Source organism: Micropterus dolomieu, linkage group LG19 (genome assembly GCF_021292245.1).
Source record: "Micropterus dolomieu isolate WLL.071019.BEF.003 ecotype Adirondacks linkage group LG19, ASM2129224v1, whole genome shotgun sequence".
Taxonomy (NCBI): Eukaryota; Metazoa; Chordata; class Actinopteri; order Centrarchiformes; family Centrarchidae; genus Micropterus; species Micropterus dolomieu.
The window spans coordinates 25,378,156-25,395,686 of record NC_060168.1 but is presented as its reverse complement, the minus strand read 5'-3'; positions in this window follow the sequence as shown (position 1 = coordinate 25,395,686).

The following is a 17,531-nucleotide window of genomic DNA, read 5'->3' as shown; positions in this document are numbered from 1 at the left end:
GTTATTGGGATTCACATTGTTTTTACACGACAAAAAACAACACTTTCTTCACAGAACTAAACTATTATAGCTAATGTTTTCTGCTCTCTGCGCTCTGGATCTCTATGAGATGAGATAGGCATTGTCTGGTATGAGATTTAGATGGTATGAAACCTTCAGCAAAAATATCACGATTTCACGGTATTGCGGTATTGTGATTACAGCTCTAAAATTGTGTGTGTGTGTTCTCTCTCTCTCTCTCTCTCTCTTTCTCTCTTTCTCTCTCACACACACACACACATGCACACCGGTCTGTTGTACGTTTTGTTCTTATGTCGTGATTTTTAAAGGATGCATACAATGGTGGGAGACTTAAACAAAAGTATAGATGTGATGCCAGCTAAATGTAATTGCAGAAACACAGTAGCCTACTCTGCTCTTTCCTGCTCTGTGATGTTAGCTAGTTAATTAGCCATGTTATCTGCCAAGGTTGCAAGCCAAAAGTATTTATTTTACCAGTGCTAAATAAGAGGGAGGGGTCGTGTTGCATACAAACTGCGGCATTCCTGTACCTGGCCTCTTTGACGAGACATCTCAAAACAGCTCAAACTGCGGCAATAGTATAACAGACAAATTTGTGGTTTTGAAACATTGACTTTTTCATACCACGGGACACCTTGAAACCGGCCCATGCCTATATAAAATGCAATAAATTATGCTGAAAAGGATCTCCAATTGCTCTGTGATCATCTGTAATCTGCTGATCTTGCTTGATGGCAGTTTAAAAGTTCAGTCAAGGATAATAATAAAAAAACAACAAGTCATAGTTGTCCTTGGGCAACAATTTTGCAGTATGTATGACAAATAATCAAACACAAAAATGACTAATGCATTAATTACTGAAAGCACACAGTGCATAATTTGATGACACAACTCAAGTCTAAATGTCTAATTAAGCTAATGTCACATAGACTCTCCATGTTCATTAATTTAAGTATCACAATGCGTCAAAGACAAATCAAGAAAGGTCGAGGTATTAGTCACTAAAGTATTTGTCATATTAGATTATATGGGACAGAGAATCTGGAAGACTGAAACTCTAGTGTAATGTTCAGTGTAATGGATAAACAGTGCAATGTTCCTGTAAAATGAAAATGCACAGCATGACATTGTTATACATGTCAAGGTTAATAAATATGTATTGTCACTGTAGAGCACATTCACGAGTGTAAATCTCATAGCAGCTTTCCTTGTCTGCTTACACATATGAGCTGACAGATGTACAATCCTCTGTGCCTTCTGCTCAGGAAATGTGCTGCTTCCTGGTGTACCCCCCCCCCCCCCCCCCCCCCCCCCCCCCCCCCCCCCCCCCAACTACCACCTTGACATTCCCATGCAGGTAAATACAATCGGCATCCACTCTGATTGCCACGGTTGCTAGACAGAAGTGACAGGCAACGACAGCAGTACAGTGAAGCAAATTATACACAAAGCCTCCTGTGACAAGTTCAAAGCCATATGTTGGGGTAAGGAAAACCTAGCGACAAACATTATTTACATTTACAAGCATTAATAATTATGACACACACAGAGAGAGAGAGAGGCATAGCAATGACAAATTCATCCACTCTACCCTTTAACAGAAAGAGATATATATGCAGAATCCTCAGTGATGAGTTCAACTGAGAAAGTACCTTTTTAAAGGAGTATTTAAAATGCTCTTCTGTGACTTTACTCTTTCAAAACTAACCAGAGCTGTTTGATTTCAATGCAAAATAAAACAATAGTAAACTATTAATTTCCATCCATCGTCAACCGCTTATCCTGCATACAGGATCGCGGGGGGCTGGAGCCAATCTCAGCTTTCATCGGGCAAAAGGCAGGGTACACCCTGGACAGTCCATCGCAGGGCCACACATAGACAAACAACCACTCACACTCACACCTAAGGACAATTTTGGAGACACCAATTCACCTAGCCTGCATATCTTTGGATGGTGGGAGGGAGCCGAAGCACCCGGAGAGAACCCACGCGGACACGGGGAGAACATGCAAACTCCACACAGGGAGGCTGCAACCAGAGATTGAACCCACGACCTTCTTGCTGTGAGGCGACAGTACTAACAACACACAATTTTCAAAAGAAAGTGAGGTGAATGGAAATATCACTAAAATAAAACCCAGGTATGTAAGAAAACAAGATTTGTAAAGATTTAATTCACTAATTTATTGTCCTCCTAAGTGTAACTGCTAATTACTTTCGCGATTAATTGCATGGTCAAAAAAATGGTCGAGGTGGAAAAAAGGTAACTGAAAAATATCAACCACAAGTTCCATGAGCCCACAGCCTTCAAATGACTTGCTTTGTCAGTCCAAAACAAAAGATATTCAGTTTACTGTGGTGGAAATATATTTCCTTGGGACGAAACAAACAAATAAAAATGTTACAACAAACAATTGTCTTTGCAGAGTAAGTGATTCCGCTGAAGGGCAGAGCTCAGAGTCTGGCCCAAAGAAATAGATAACTGAAACATTTATTGCAAAGGAATAGTTGTGGAGTCTAGCTCTGTAGTTGTCAGTATTATAAGCGTTTCTATTAAGCGCATCTGTGTTTTCAAATGATGGTGAACACAAATACGAAGAAAATAGTGTACACAAGGATAGGAACAGATTCAGAGATAAACACTCCATCCCAGCTGTGCTGAGGCAGCCGGTGCTAAGCTAAGAGATATAGGCCCTTTCTGCCATCGATCCTCATGGGGAATGTCAACTTTCTGCCTTACAAAAGTGAGAAATAGAGGTGCTTTTACAGAGAGCCAGAGAGCATACCGTGCGTGCAGCTCTCTAAGACCTGGCTGAACACCAAAATTGCAGACCCCTGTGTGGATCTACCCAGCTTCTCTATGGTACAAGCACGGCAGCTGCAACCTCCCCCGCACCTGGGCCCCCTCCACTGTCCTTAACTTTAGAGGAGGTGAGGAAGGAGCTGAGGAGGCTGTGCCCTGGAAAAGCCACAGGCCCAGATGGCGTCCGTCCAAGACTGCTTAAGGATTGTGCAGCCCAATTGAGCAAGCCTTTCCAGAGGATCTTAAACCTGAGTCTACAATTGGGGAGGGTCTCATTGCTGTGAAAACATCATGCCTACACAAAGTAGGGCACCCAGACAAAATTTCACTACAGAAACAGGCTGTAAACACTACACTGAACTACAGATATGGAGTCATTAGCCTTCATCTGGAGTCCTGTTTCTGTCCGCTTGATGAATCTATTGTAAGTTCAATATTGACTCTCAACACCTGAGAGAAATATCTGGCCCTCTAGCTGCTAAATGATCGACTACGTTTACCAGCTAGTCATTGACTTTGACTTTGACTTTGACTGTAAGTAGTGTACAGTGGGTTCATCAGAGCCTTCGAATACTGCTGAGAGGAGGCAAGAGTGAAAAACACAGTAACGTTGTAGGCTAGTCAGGTGATAATTCTCTGTTTTATACATATATATATATATATATATATATATATGTAGCCAGGTGAACCAGGGGTACAGAGTTAAATAGTGTTATGTGGGATTTAATGGCACTGTCACTTTAAGAGTACTACATGGGACGGCTCGCGCAAGAGGGTAGAATTTCCGACGAGACACGGGGAAAAAACCGAAGTGTTGGGTCCCACAGTGTAGAGAAACGACATGGGATGTACTTTGGTTGATCGATATGGAGGATATCTCCATAACCCATGGTAAAGTACAGTAATAATCCTTAAGATCGGCAGACGAAAGAGTTAACTAACTAGTGGACCAAGGTTGATGCATGAAGACCTGCGTGTCCCAGCTGATTCCTGACGATTGATCGCCGAGTGAGTGTGTGTATATTCGCCACAAGGGGAAGAGACTCTGACCAGCAGCGACAGCGTGAGTGACGATGAAGTGTTTTAACAAACAAAATCACATTATATTAATGTATACTGAAGCTGTAAATAAACAATGTTCATTTCATATTTTTTCGCTGACTTAGAGATACACGTGCGGAGTTGTTGGTGAGTGTGTGGGCGTGTCCTGAGGACGCACACCGCACAGTAGAACAGTGAGTTACTGATTTCATTCATAAAATGTTAATTCTGAGTTTCTGTACAAAGTGCTGGGCAAATTGTATTCTGTGAATGAATGTATTTTATGTTTTATGGTAAATTTAAATATTTCACCTTGAGTTTATGAACTCAATGCAATATGTGGTGAAGTGAATGTATTTATTTATATATAAATAAATTTAGATTTGTTTTTTTTGTTTTTTTCTCTGTTTAGAAAGGTCACTACTGTTGTCTAGTCTAGAGTGGTGTTATCTAATCTAGACGTTGTTTGGCGTTGTCCAGATTTTGGCTGTTTTACAGCTTTGGTTGTTGAGAATTTAGGTCTAGAGTTCCTGTTTAGAAGTAACTGAAGTCCACCAGAGTGAGTGTAAACTAGTTTATGGCAGCTATTTACATATTGTGGTATGGTAAAGGGGTACTATAGAGTACTGTTAAGTCACATAGTTGAGATCAGATGCAATAAGCAAAGGACGAGTAAGAAAGTTATTCCTGTGTTTTGTATAACCACCAACTGCCTATTAAAAGCCTTATAAAGAGAAAAACCATGGTTCCCTTAAATTTATTGGTATTGAAAGATTGAGTCCTAATCCAAGATGGGGTAACACGATCAACCAACTTTTGAGAAGGGAAGCTTTTTGGATTCATGAATTGAACACAATTGAACCTCATGGACTGAATGAGACACTAGATTTGAGCCCATTCTTGTAGTGTTGATTATTATGTCTATCTCTGAGGTGGGTTTTTTCCTTCAGAGAAAGTTTAGTTACAGAAATACCCTCCCCTCCCCTCGAGGGACATATGCTAAAGGTAGGAATGTCAGGCTATTTTGCCTTATAATATTTATGATATTTATGGTCTTCTAATGTTGTAATTCTTGTAACTTTAATGTGTTTAAAGGCTGTGTGAGCCTGAAGAAGCAATGGGCTCACAAATAAAGTAGTAAGTCAGATCAATGTGTGGTAGTTTGTTTTTTGATTTTTCATAGACTTATCCTGCAATCTACCAGCACCTCATTGTTGTTGCTGTGCTTGGGGAATTTTTTGTTATATATATATATATATATATATGAGTGATACAAGTATCGGTGAATCATCATTGATAACAAGTTGACCTTTGAACTAAACACAGACATGCTGAGTAAGAAAAGTCAGCAACGTCTCTTCTGTGTGAGAAAGCTAGCGAAGTTTCAAGTGGACAGATCCCTGATGACATTGTTTTATAAATCTTTTATTGAGTCCGACTTTACTTTTTCATGTATTTTCTGTTATGCTTCTTTTGTTTAAAATGGAAAAACACAATGGTAAATAAAGTTAGAAGCAAAATCATCGGGATTCAGCAGATAAAACAAACTGAACTGTACAACAAACATGTAAATAGATATAAATTCTCCTTTGTACCCTCTGCTATCTCTTTGCTTAAATCTGTAAAGAATAGATAACGTCTGCACATAAGGCACACTTGAACTTAAACTTTTAATGTTGTGGTATTTATTTACCCATATGTCTGAACCTGTATTTTTAATCGATGTTGTTGTCATTGTTGTCCTGTACTGTATGTCAGATTCTTTGTTACTGTGGCAAAACTAATCTCTCCTTGGGGACAAATAAAGGTCTTGAATTGAATTGAACATTTGGAATAAAGTGTGTGTGTGTGTGTGTGTGTGTGTGTGTGTGTGTGTGTGTGTATATATGTATATGTATATGTATATGTATATATGTATGTGTGTGTATATATATATATATATATAGGTGGGATTAATTTTACCCCGACCTTTCATGCAGAACTGCTTCAGCTCAGCAGGCATGAAATTCTTGTTTTAGAAACCCGCCACAGTCCAATGTCATTCATGTCTGGACTTTGACAAGGCCATTTCAAATCTTTAAATTCTTCTTCTTTAGTTACACCAAAGTTGGTTGTGTGTCTCGGATAATTTTCTTGCCATGTGATCCATTTCCACCTCAAGTGCAGCCATTAACAAGATGCCTTCATATTCTTCAGTGAGAAAATCAGTGTTCTTTCAGGATTCATGGCTCATCCATTGTCCAGGTTGCACTTAAACGGCCGTCTTTTGTTCATTTTTTATATAGCATTTAGTATTTTTTACCTGAATGTCGTTCTGAGGGCATTTCCTCTTGCCTTTGGAAAGATTTTGGAATATTTACTGATGAACAGTGAATTTAGTTACATCATGTTGGTGTGTGGACAACACACAAGTATCTGCCTAGTTTGTTGGTGTGTGCATATGCAAAATGCAACCTACAGAGGTCACCATTGACAAAATTATTGCTAGGTTTTAACATTTGAAAAGTCTTAAGGGAGGTAAAGAAGCCATTAAATGTTTTACTTGACACAGGAGTGGTTACTAATTTGGGATAACATAGAATAAATGTCATCTCTGTATTATTTAAATAGAATAGAAACATGGAGACAAGCTGACAGAAAGAGACAGATTGTGTGTATGTGTGTGTGGAGATAAACAGGCCATATATGTACTGCTTTTAAGATGAAGAGGAAGGAAAAGAAGATGAATGTGTGCATTTTACAGAAATGCAGTTAATGGCTCTCAGGTGAAGTATTAATCCCTCTGGTGGCCGCACTGGAAACCCACAGCTCCTTACCAGCAGTGGCTAAGGACAAGGGATGGGTATCGCTATTGGATACCTTTATGGTATCAACCGAAACGGCCATCGAGCAGCCAAACACGCAAACAACACACGAAAGAAAAAGAAGAGCACGCCTTTTTTCCTTTATGTGCCTGCACCATAAACTGTATTTTAATAAAGGCCTGCACACTTCTCTGTACATTTTTGTTTTATTTGCTATTCACATCATTTGTCACTTTTGTGGCGCAGCAGCGATCAGCTGATTTTACTCACTGGAGCCTCGGGCTGCGGCTGCTTTGGTTTGATCGGCTGGACGTGCAGCCTCTCTTTTCCTCTGTTTGTGTGTCTTTTGTGTAGTTAAGTGATTAGTTTAATCAGACTCCTTACTCGATTTATACTTGTGACTGTCATTTTTGGAGGAGGTTTGCAGAGATCTTTCAATTCAGTTTATTGATCAAAAGTTAACAAATAATTTTCTGTTGTTTGCTTTCAACACACCTATCAAAAAATACCTTAAATTCTTCCCCACAACTTATTTGTCACTAAACTATTTCACTCCTCCTCTCTCATTCAAATATTTTTATAAATTGCCAGCTTTCCCTGTATAATAGGACTACCAGTGAGGAATAACTAATTTGGATGAGGAGTGATTTCCCAATACTTTTATGTAACAGTTATTTGAAACAAGATAAAAATAAAGTAGATAACCTTGCTTGTCCATAACAACAATAAAAATAATAATAGGCTACCTATCAAGTACTATGGTGGTGATAGCACAATGGATAAAACACACGCCTTTGGTGTGAGAGACTCGGGTTCTATCCCCCACTGACCCATCCACCAATGTGTCCCTGAGCAAGACACTTAACCCCTCATTGCTACAGAGGCGTGTGACCTCTGACATATGTAGCAATTGTAAGTCGCTTTGGATAAAAGCGTCAGCTAAAGGAGTTAATGTAATGTAATACTATGGCTTCAACAGGTGGCATTTTATGCAAGGTATCGAATGAAGTACTCCATTGGTATTTGTACCGCTTTAAGGGTACTGGTTGTTATAATGGTATCGTGAAGTTTTAAACAATACCAAACCTGATTGCTTCAGATTAGCCATTTCAGCAGTTTTTAATAGACATGGTTTAGACAAGCTTTTGGAATTAATTAGAAGTTTACCAAATGGGCACTCTCCAATTTCCCAAATTACCTGGTTCTTTCTGGGAAACTTTGTACAATGATTTGGATTTTTTGGCCTGTAAAATAAAGTTTTACCTTCTGCTGTTTTGTGTTGAGTCCACTTCTTAGCGGATTAGTTGTACTGAACAAACCTTCACGGTTTTGTTGAAGTCATAATTTGTTTATAAACCAGCCAATATCATTTGTAATCCAGCAACAACCACACTTAAAGATATCATATTATCATCATATTGGTTTTTTTGATTTTTTAAAATGCTTGTTATTTTCAAAATAATACTTTTTAATACTGTGAACTGCAAAACGGTTATGTGTAAAAGTTGCACACACTGGATAGAGTCAGTAATATGGTAAAATTATGTGAATTTCGTTTAAACCAGAAGAAATCACCTTTTGTGTAATTATTCTGGCCCTGGGTTGTTACATTAACTTTTGTGGCTCTGTTTGAGCAGTCTGCTTTCACTACCAAGGATATAAACCATGTATTTCATCCACAAGTGTTGCAGTAGTGACTGATACTAAATGGATTATAGACAAAAACAAAACTCTTGTGTGTCACATTAATATATCTTTTGAAACAAATCTTTTTCAAATCTGCTCAAGCTTGGATGTTTCAGCAGGTGAATCACAAACTGGCCTGAGCTATCAACTAGGAAACCATGCTAATTAGCCTTGAAGTGATTTGGTACGAGAGTCATGGGATGAGGAGAGTGTGTGAGACAGAAAGCGAGAGGTGAGAGAACAGGTGTGTGTGTGTGTGTGTGTGTGTGTGTGTGTGTGTGTGTGTGTGAGAGAGAGAGAATGGGAAAGCATGACAGGCAGTGTGTGAAGTGAACATTTACCACCACACAGCTGGTGATGGTTACCATGAGAACCAACAGGGGCAGATGGTGCCCAAATGCCTGGACGACATTCACACACACGCACGTTTGTTCCTCTATCCCAGTGGGGACAGGTCATTGACAAAATGCATTCTCTAGCCCTTTACCCTGACCTTAACCATCACAATTACATGCCTAACCATAACCCTATTGTAACCTGAACCCTAAAACCAAGTCTTAATCCTCAAGCTGCGCTTCTACACTTGGGGACCTTAATTTTTATCTCCACATTGACACAAGAACATGAATATAAATACACACTCACAAACGCAAACATAATAACTTTGAGTTCATGGTAAGGACTCGGTAAGCATATAATTAATTTTGTACTGATGTTTTTCTGTGGTACTGCATGTGTTAATTTAGGCGAGGTGTACTCTGGCAGGTGATGCGTTCAAACCTAGAACACCAAACACGAGTGAACAAGAGTTCAAACTCCAAAGAAAATAATCTGGCTTCCGTCGATTTGCTTCTGTTTGGCAGCAGCAGTTAAGGGCGTGGTTACCTAGAGCAACAGGCACTTAACGCTGATGCAGGCTGTACAGCTACAGCTCCCCACAATTTTGTGTTGCTGTTGTTTCGATCCAGCATTAACATCTTTTGTCTTGAAGGGGAAAATATTTTCTTATTTTAAAGATGTAGAAGATTAGAAGCAAGAAAGAGTATGGATTAAAATTCTTACATGCTCTATTATATGTATTTTTGTATGTAAACCCTTAGTTGTAATGGTAGGCTACCTCTAGCTCATTGTTTTCTTAAGGATAAATCAAGTGATTTTTGTCTTATTTTCAACAAGTGGAAATAGAAAGACCAAAACCAAATACTATTGTCTGATATACACTGATATAGCTTGTTCCTTAGTTTCACCTCCATTACAGTATATCTCTAGCACACTAAGTCTGCAGCTGAGAGTTCCTAAAAACCATTTACTCCTGTTTGATTAATGTTTGCTAAAAACTACAGTGTCCATATGCTTCAGGAAATTGTTTTGCCATTTTAAAATGAATGAAACCATATATTTGTGACTTCATTTTAAAAAAAGTAAGAATGAGAGCCACAGACAGGCCAGGGAAGTTTGAAAGTACTGAGAGACAGAATGCCAATGCAGGTAGGCTCATATTCATACAGTTTACAGTGATGACTTGATGAAAATGTACTTTATTCTCTTTATTTATTCATGGAAGGGTTATTATAAATAATTTTCAGCACAATTTTGCAGTGTGTGACCATCATAAACAGGGCTGCAGTTGAGAGAAAAGAAAGCATTTCTTGTGCTGTTTTTCTAGTTTTCCCTCAAAGATTTGCCTTATCAGTCTCTTCTCAATATCTTTCAGACACTTGAGATTTGTGCATCTTTGTTTATCTTTGCACAGTAGAAATCCCAGACTTCATTTTAAAATGGCTCCTGGTAAAATATGTATATTGGTAACTCTAAACTGCTGCCTATAAGACCGTTGCATAATTCTGTGTCTGTGCTTTGATGTGTGAGAGAGTACAGAGCCACAGCTGAGCCTCGGAGCTTTGGCTCCAGAAGTGTGGCAATTGATTTGGCCATATATACTGGGTCAGACTGTGGAATAACAGACACAGAGAGAGAAAGAGAAATAGCAACAAAGAGGGACAGAAACAAGAAACAGAGAAGGGACAGACAAGGTTGTTTTTAGGGGGTCACATATAGATTGAGTAGAGGGTGACAAAAGACTATGATACATAGGAAAGATAAGAAGACAGTCACATGTACAATCCTTATTCTTTTTTTATTTTACGAGCTGGGGGGAAGTTTTTAAAAAATTTTATCCCTTTGCTTTGCTCCACTAAGCAAAAACATTGCACACTTCTTTCCCTACCAGCTCTAAGGATACTTTTATGTGGTTGACCTTTGACCTCCCCTTGAAGGAGTGCATGCAAAAACAGACTTGACTGACATCAAGAAAGAATGACTTTACCCTAAGTTGATCTTAAAGGGTAACTTTGTAATTTTCAACCTTTAAGTGTCTATAATGTGGTTAATTGGGACAACATTCTTTAAAAACTGGTCCAGTAGTGAGCAAGCTCACTGCAGTCGGCAGCAGCGAAACAGGGCTGCAACTTAATGGTTTCAGATTGTTATTAGTATGTGTCTGACAACATTGTGGAAAGGATCCCTACAGATAGACCTTGTTTTAAAGAGTAAGATCCTTTTTGTTTAATCAGATACAGTAAAAATATCGCTCTTGTCAAAGCCACCATTGATTAAAAACTAGTAAACTAGTAAAAAGTCATTTTACCTCGCAGAACACGGAAGTTGCTGGTCTACCGCTGCCTCGGTCAGTTAGTATGTTTCTGTTATTCTGTGACTGGTGTTTTAAAGGCTTTAAAAAACTAAAGTCGCCCAATAACACAATCTAACTGATCGAGGCATCGGTAGACCAGAGAGGTAAAATAGTTATAACAATCTGATCCTCTCAAAAAAGCACTTTAGTGGACGTACTTTGACATGCCGCAATTGCCTGAAAGAATAACGTTGCAGCCCTGTCTTGCTGCTGCTGACTGTAGCGTGCTCGCTCAATACTGGACCAGTTTTAAAAACTCTGTGTCCCAGGTTGAAAGTTAAAGTTACCCTTTAACTACATGAGGATGAAAACATAAGGGAGGATTTTTTTTAAGTGATTATTTTCTCTTTTTTTTCCTTTTATTGAACTGCTGAAGAAATAGAGGCAGACAGGAACTGGGGGAAGAGAGAGAGAGAGATGGTTATGATATGCAGCAAAGGTCCATGTTTGTGCATTGACCCTGTGGTTATATGCGTCTTAACACGGCCAGCAGGACTCACAATGATTTCTTCATTGTAACGTTTGGATTGTTGCAAAGGTGCAAACGCTTATCTGAAAATAAGTTAGTTTTGGGAATAGTGTCTGGATGCACAATGCAGTAGATATAAGAGAAATACTTTAGATTTTTTTAAACTTATAGTATGACCCACCTTTGTAGCAGTGCTTGTAATGATGATTTAGTCAGTTCTCCTATTATCTACTCAGTGTAAATGTACAGTTATTTTACCATATGTGACCCAGATTGAGCAGAAGTTTGCCACGTTCAAATGACACCTGTGTGTGTGTGTGTGTGTGTGTGTGTGTGTGTGTGTGTGTGTGTGTGTGTGTGTGTGTGTGTGATGAAGAATGGAGGACGAAAAAATCCTGGAGTTTGTAGTTTGTTTGAAGTGTGAAGATAGTCACAGCAGGGGCTGCATCATGTGTGGGTTTTTTTGTGTGTGTGTGTGCGTGTGTGTGTGTGTGTGTGTGTGTGTGAATTTGAAGGGTGAGTACACGTCTTCTTATAATGAGAAACATATACATATACACACACACTGAGTATAGTATAACCACGTTCACTTCTATTCACATATTCTCCCTAACACACTTACAAGGAAAGACTTTTCTCTGTAGCGCGCACACACAAGCACACACACACAGTCTCACAGTTGCCTGCCATCTGTTCTCACCAGTCAAGCTGTCTTGGCGGCCCCTCAGGCATGGGACACAATCAATGACTTTTCCTCGTTCTCTCTCTCTCTCTCTCTCTCTCTCTCTCACTCACACACACACACACACGGGCACACACACACACACACACACAGGCTAATACACTGAGAGGTCAAAATCACTGATGTACTGATAAAGTCACTACTCTCGCATCTTTCATCAATTTCAGGTGGTAAATATCAAAACATGTAGTCTCTGCTTCTAAAAAGATACATATTGTGTATCTAATAATGTGTGCCAAATATTTGTACTTATTTTGACCAAACACATTAGTCCCAGATTACAATGAAGTGGTTTTTTGAAAGCATCTGCCCATCATGATTAAATCCGTTTAACTGTATTAGAAATAGATTTTAAACTTAAGATAATAAAGTTTTTGCACATTTTGTGGCATTTGTGCAACATGTGTATTATCACTGTTACAACTGCACACCCGCCATCTACTCTAATGCTAAAAAAATATTGATTACATTATTATAACTAACAATATTAACGGATTTTGTAACAATGTTGTTATTCATTGTCTTACATAGATATCAGGGATAAACTTCCTAATAGTCAACTAAACCGAAGAATCTTAGTCGACCAACTTTTCAAGTCAGTTAGTCACAAAAAACTCCTCAAACTCCATTCAGGAATTTTATTAAATAAACATGCCACTACTAGTTGACTCACTGCTTAAACTAAAGACTGCGAGTCAAGTAGGAAAATCTTTAGTCCTTGTTCCCATAATGCTTTTGGAGATGTAAACAGGAAATATAATGCTGCCGTGGAGTCTGTTAGTTGTAGCTGTGGGCTAACCTGTTTTTTAGCCTAGATTTGTTAACATTTTGGTAAACTGGCACCATTAAAAGTATGCAGAATTAGCTGTTAGCAGTTGCTGTTTGCACTGGATTACTTTGATACTGAAGAAAACTTAAAAACATGATGATTCTCACGTCTTATTTCTATTATTTTTAAGCAGATTTATTAATGTGTATTCGTGGTGGACACCTGAGATAATGTTATCCTTGAAAAGTATCACCCGGAATCTAAAAGCCATAACTCTGCACAGGATAAACAGGTAAAAACTTAATGAATTGATTCAGCCTCCTCTTATAAAAGGAATGTAATATTTATAATAGTAATTATTATGTTTACTCCTTTTCTTTTTTTATGCATATTAACATTAGACAGTTTCCTCATGAGATTTACAAGATAGAATTTTGTTCCTCACATTTATTTATTAAACATTTGATTTAAGAAAAGAAATAAAACCATATGAGACACATAGCTGTACTCAGGGACACACTGTTTGCTGGCTTTGTTTTCAGTGTTGTCAGGTTACACTGCCTAGCGGCATTTAAATTTTGTCAGAAGAATACAATTGTAATGATTTAAACAAGAATTGTTTGAAGAACTTAATCCATTTAAAGTCTCCTGTTTGGGCTTCTCCTCGGCAACACCCAACTCTGTTTACAGAAGTAAAGTGACCTTTATATATACCTTTAGGAAATATTGCAAGAACTTTTCCAACAGACGTCTCCACAACAGTCAAACACATACAGACTGACAACTCTAGTGATCTTTAACTATGGTGTCCTGTAATTGGCAATTTTAATGAAAGGGGTGAGTAAGTCACCTAATTAGAGACAACGATCCAACAATGCACTCTTCTGTAAAACAGGTTCTCAGTGTTCCATTTTGTTACATGAACATAATGCAGACAAAAAATGGGGCTGGGAGTCATTCATCATTTACAGAACTGGTCCCTGTCGCAGATTAAAGCACAGTGGAAGACTTTGACAGCCATACATGCAGAGTCAACTCTGATGAAAAAGGAAAAAAAAGAGGGTGGAGAGAGGAGGAGTGTGTGTGCGTGTGTGTGTAAAATCAAAGAGTAAGCCTGAGTGGTTTTGATGTTATTGTCATATAGAAGAGAGTCCCACGCTCTGTATGACACTCTGCATGAACCCAGGGCTTAACACACACACACACACACACACACACACACACACACACACACACGCCCTCTTACAGGCAAGGCAATGCACACACAAGCTCAAACACACACTTAGTGCCAGCAGCACATTCAGCTTCAATGACTAAGAGTGTGTTTTGAAGTGTGTTTTTCTGCATTTATGGTAACTCCTGTTGACAGTGACAAAAGGCTGCAGAGCTGTGACACACATGATCGATTAGCTGGGCGTATTCCCACAGATCAAAAACCAACGAATGATTTACTGTAATGTAAAGATGTTTTATTTCTAAATAATTATAATTATAATCATAAATTACCTCTCCAAAAAGGAGACAGAGGAGAAGGAGAAGGAGGTAAAAAGTCTGACCAGAGTAATATTTGTTCTGTGTAAAGCCACAGGAATTCCTGGTCAAATGCCAGATCAAAAATGTTATGCCACGGCAAACAAGCTGTCACCTGTATACAACGTGCATGTGGGCGTCAGTGGGAAACTTTACTATTTGGTTGATGTTTAGTGAATGATTAACTCTGCTTAAAGAAACGTTTTTATAATTAGTTATATTTTTGTGTACTTTTCTCAAATTACCCCTTTTGAAGTTCCAATGAGAAACCAATAAATGTTAGCAGTTCCTTAACAAGTGACACCAGAAACAAACGTAGTTCTTTTCAATTAGCTGAATCAACTGAATAACTGAAAATTTTTAGATAGATTTTAGATGTAGCTTCCTGCTTTGGTGGCTGTGCAGCAATTATGCCATCGAGTTTGTTGACTTTCCAGAAAGTCCAGATATCTCTGATTCAGATTTACACCTACAGGCTTACCTACTCAGTTGCAGTTTATTACAGTCTTGCATGAATAAAATTCCTGCTGAATACACCTATCAAGCTAATTATCTTTAAAGAGTTAGCTCACTACTTTACCCACTGCAGTATCTAGTTAGCTCACTTGCTAATTAGAATTTTGTATATTTCTCTTTGAACAAGCAACAACAGTTTCGGCCTTTCAAAAATGCAGACACATCTGTAATTCCACAACTGGCATGTACACTAATCTAACCCAAGTGGTGGATGGGAATTTTTTTGCATCTGCTCTAAAAAGATGTACTTTTTTATGTCCATTTTCTGTTACAAGGTTCAGTTTCCAACAAGAATGACTGAGAAAACACGAGAGAAGAGACAGAAAGAAACATAGACTGATGGATAGAAGATTAACCTTTTACTAAAGGGGAAAAAACAGACCTGACCTTGAAGCAGCATATCATGGAGGTCGAAGACCCAATAGAGAACAAATGAGTGTCATTTAATCACTGGCTTATTGTGTCTCATGATATGTACAGAGGTGAATTAAGAGATCTTTAAAGCCTTAATCAGTGATTGCTATAGTGAACTACAAAACCAACTGTCACAGGATGATTGATTTTACATGGTGGATCATGTCGGTGAGTCTGAACTGTACTGTAATACCAGGACAAGCATCCAATGGGTGCTGTGCACCAATAATTGAATGGAGCTGACTATACACAATACTCATCTTTCTAGCTGTTCAGTTAAATTGTAGTGTATGTTGAATTTTAGGAAATGGGAGTTAACCCCTTGACGCCGATTGTTGCGAATTCGTATCACACCTCTTCCTTTAAGACTGCAAGCCAAGATATCGCATGGATTCCCTCAATGCCTGTTTGTGCATATTCAATTCGTACCTCGGAACCTTTTGCAAGCCCTGGTTTCTCATTTATGCCTGTTGTCGCTAATTTGCATCATACCTGCATCATACCTGAATTTATATATTTTCTATGTTCTATATACAAATTAACAATCTTCACTCAATTTAACATCAGCCTGCATGCAAATAAAAACACAAATTATTTTTTTATTGTAAAAAAATTCAGGCGTCAAGGGGTTAATAGCAACCAACTCAGTCATGACTTTGTAATTGAGACAAAAAAGAGATGTGAAAATGGGCCAGAAAGAAACATGGTCACCGGTGAGAAAATTACTTGAATCATCAGCTGGTTGCTGATAATCATGTTATGTAGAGATGGGAATCGAGACCCGGTTCTATAAGTACCCATTTTCAAATTTCTCAGAACCTGAAAATCAATAAGGTCAGAGCTTATCAATACTTCCATGAGCCTAGCCGGTTCTACAATGTTACATTTTCTAGGAATCACGTCATTTAAATCAAATCTGATTTAACCTGAAATGCAATGAATTAGAAATATTATTTAGGGATGGGCAGCGAAACACAATTTGGAATAAAGGCCGTCATGTTTATTATCAGGCTACAGTCTATGCCCTGCTCTCTGTGTTGGCTCGTACACACACATACACATGCGCGCGCACACACAACATCCAGTCGCGGTAGACAGTGAAGTGAAGGCAGCTCCAAATTACTTGAGTTGATGACAGCCACACTCATTACTGTAAATAAAACCTTCACTAGTAAAAAGACAATACTTTATCAAAACATATGTTCAACAAGCATTAACATGTAGATAGTGAGATTTTAATCTGCTCTGTCCACGGTCTCTCACCCTCTGTTTTACACAACCACAGCTAACTTTAGCTTGGCAATTAGCGTTACAAACAAGCTAAATTGAAAGCTGTCTGTCTGTAGTCTAACTATTTAGTTTAGTTTTCCACATAGCTTAGAATGTAGCACACTGTTGTTCAGCTGCTCCTCTCATACCAGGTAACGTTACCTGCAGGTAGTGAATAATAGTCTGCAATCAACGCCACTCAGTATCAGAGTTTATATAGGGAATTTGCTAAACTTGTTGCTGCTCTAGAAATAACATTTAGTTGTGTTTAAAATATTAAATTCTAATCCTGTTCTAATTTTATAAACCACCAGGCAGCTAATATGCACACTTCATTATTTGGAAGAGACTAATCAATAATTCAATTAAATTTTATTTATATAGCGCCAAATCACAACAACAGTTATCTCGCAGCGGTTTTTATAAAAGAGCAGGTCTAGACCGTACTCTGTGATGTTATTTACAGAAGGCCAACAATTCCCACCAGGAGCAGTAGGCGACAGAGGCAAGGAAAAACTTCCTTTTAAGAGGCAGAAACCTCGAGCAGAACCATGGCTCAGGGTGGGCGGCCATCTGCCTGGACCGGTTGGGGGTGAAGGGGGGGGGTGTCAATGATAATAATCATAATGTTAATGATTATAATAACAATAGGACTAGTAACAATAGTTGTTGTAACAGAGGGTGTCGAGCAGGAACACGGGGGCAGCAGGTGACCCGCAGCCACAGATCCAGACTCCACAGCTCCAGATCCAGAAACACCTGCAGGAAGTGATA